The sequence below is a fragment of the Pteropus vampyrus genome, unplaced genomic scaffold (genome assembly GCF_000151845.1).
Source record: "Pteropus vampyrus isolate Shadow unplaced genomic scaffold, Pvam_2.0 Scaffold6274, whole genome shotgun sequence".
In the NCBI taxonomy this organism is placed as follows: Eukaryota; Metazoa; Chordata; class Mammalia; order Chiroptera; family Pteropodidae; genus Pteropus; species Pteropus vampyrus.
In genome coordinates this window covers 1-2713 of record NW_011895055.1, presented here as the reverse complement: position 1 = coordinate 2713, position 2713 = coordinate 1, and the positions used below count along the sequence as shown (strand labels likewise).

The following is a 2713-nucleotide window of genomic DNA, read 5'->3' as shown; positions in this document are numbered from 1 at the left end:
GCACTTCGGTTAGCATAGTTCACCCTTATATCAGTACTATGATGTAGGTTCTATTGTTCCTATTTTATAAACAAGAAAAATGAGGCACAGGAAAGTTTAAATAAATTTCCCAAAGTCACACAGCTTGGACGTGGTTCCATAGTGTAGTGGTTAGCACATCTGCTTTACACGCAGAAGGTCCTGGGTTCGCGCCCAGTGGAGCCACGGTCCATGGTCTACGGCCATGCCACCCCGAATAAGTCCGATGCCCCATGTCCGATCTCGGAAGCTAAGCAGGGTTGGGCCTGGTCAGTACTTAGATGGGAGACTACCTAGGAAGACCAAGTGCTGTAGGCATAAATAATAATAATAATTAAAAAAAAAGTCACACAGCTAATGTATGGAGGCCAGGATTCAGGCGCAGGCCATCACGTGTGGCATCCCGGTGGGAATCTTGGCCATTTTAGGGCAATGGGAAACTGTTGACAGGGTTTAAGCGGGAGGTGGCAGCTCTGATTTGCCTTTTAAAATTCACTAAAAGGCTTTGCTCATAAAATTCTCTGAGTGACTGGGGACAAGCCAGACACACTTGCATGGCCTGTTCTTCAGCCTCTTTCACTTGTCTTTGAGACATCACCCCCATGAGCAAACACAGAGGCTTGGGTGCCTGGGTGACTCAGATGCTGACAGGGGCAGGAGAACCACAAATCTCAGTCACCCTCCGGCAAAAAAAAAAAAAAAAAAAGCACCAAATCACTATGATATTAATTAAATAGAATAGAAAGATGATCTTTGGAGAGTGGGATTGTTGGTAATTTTTTTAATCTGAATTTTTGTATTTTCTTCTAGTTGACTATGTATACTTGTTATTTTAAAACTAATTTTATTATGTATATAAAAAAAGAAGAGGAGTCAGTTCTCAGCCTTTTCTGGGGTGGTTGGCCTCTGCTGCTACCAGCTTTAGCCGAAATAGTCATAATGATGGCTGAAACTTGCAGACTGTTGACAGCCTGCCAGTGCCTTTCTCCATGTTTTATGTGACATGTATTAACTCATTTAATCCTCACTAGCTTGGCCAAGGTCATGAAGCTGAGGAGTGGCAGGCTGGAGTCCAGGCTCTCAACTATATGCTCTTCTGCTTTTCCGGAAATTGTTTCCAAGTCCCCTGTGGGTGAGCGGCCTGCCCTCCCTCCCCTTCCTCCACAGTAAAAACGACCTCCATTCTGTGCTGTGCAGGATCACTCAGGTGGGGTGTGGGGGCTGGGCGAGGAACCAGGGGCTGGATAGGAGTATCCAGCGGTTGTTTGAATCCTTGGAAGCTCAGAAGAAAACTCATTCTCTCTGTGAGTGTTGGCCCACAGCACCATCAGCCTAGACCCCAGATTCCTGCGACTTTCATGTGTACGTGGATGGAGAAGGGTGGCTCTGTGAGGGCTGTACATATCTGAGCATGGCATTTAAAAATCTGTGGCTTCGAATCCCAGCTCCACCATTTGTCAGGTGTGAGACCTCGGAAGTATTTTACTGTTGTGAGTCTCACTTTCTTCTTTGGTGAAGTGGAGATCTTGGTAGTTGTCAGCGTCAAATGGCTCTGAGCACAGTGCCTGGCACGTTATTATCATTATTATTCAATAAGCATTTATGAAGCATCTACTTTGTGCCAACAGCAGACTGTGCCAAAAGCAGACCCCCACCCCCTCTGCAAAGCCAGAGCCCAGCGATTGCACTTCTAGGTTCCAAATACCCACAGGCATGAGAATTCAGCAGAAGTAAGAAGCCTGAGCTAGAAATCCCTAGCATGTCCACAGGGTGCAGATGTGGTCTGAGAAAAACTTACCTCATTTTCATGGGACACCCCTGCTGACACCTGGTTTATAGACATCTGAGCAACATGGTACCCTTCCTGGATGGCAGAGGCCTAACTCTGTCAAGGTTTTGGGGGCAGTATACCCAGTTATTGAGGGGTGAGGTAAATTATGTCCAGTCTGAACTAAATATAGTTTTTCTACTCTCTTTTGCTAGCAAAAAAACTTGCTTAGATTCACTCAAGGAGTAAACAAGCAAGGCTAATCTTTTAATCCGTGGTTTCGGGGTGAGTGGGTGACCCCATTATGGCAAATAAGGAATGGTAGGATCTACCTCAAGGATCGTTAGAATTAAATTTGTGATTATGTAAAAGTGTTTAGAACAGCGACTGGCATGCAGTAAGTATATAATTGATGTTAGCTAATTTTATCTTTCACTTCCACCACCCTCTCCGTCTGTTTCAGTTACTTTAGACACTCTCTCTATGCCTTAAATCATCATTTCTAAACACTCAAATAAATATCTACATTTTCCCTCTTCCCTTGCAGCATGTCTAGCCATATGATCAAGTTCTATCCAATGGAATATGAGTAGAAGCGATAAGTGCAACTTCCAGGAATTGCCCTTAAATGAAGGGATCGTGCCATGCTCCATCCTTTTTTCTTTTCTGCTAGATAAAACAGAGTCATGATGGCTGGAGCTGGAGCAGCCATTTTGGGCCATGAAGCAAAAGCTGAATGTGGAGGATTTTGGAGCAACAAGATAGAAAATAGAAAAATTTTATGTCCTTAATGATTGCTGTACACCATACTAGTCCAGATTGCATTCCCAGACATTTACATGAGAGAAGTAAACTTCTACCTTGTTTAGACCCCTGTTATTTTAGCTATCTATCCCTCATAGCCGAGATGATTCCAAAGTAATACAG

The 2713-nt window shown here is 44.0% G+C and overlaps 1 pseudogene; it reads left to right on the top strand.

Annotated features, from left to right (window-relative positions):
• The first annotated feature begins 213 nt into the window (after window positions 1-213).
• On the top strand, window positions 214-336 carry LOC111734789 (annotated as a pseudogene).
• Window positions 337-2713: the final 2377 nt, after the last annotated feature.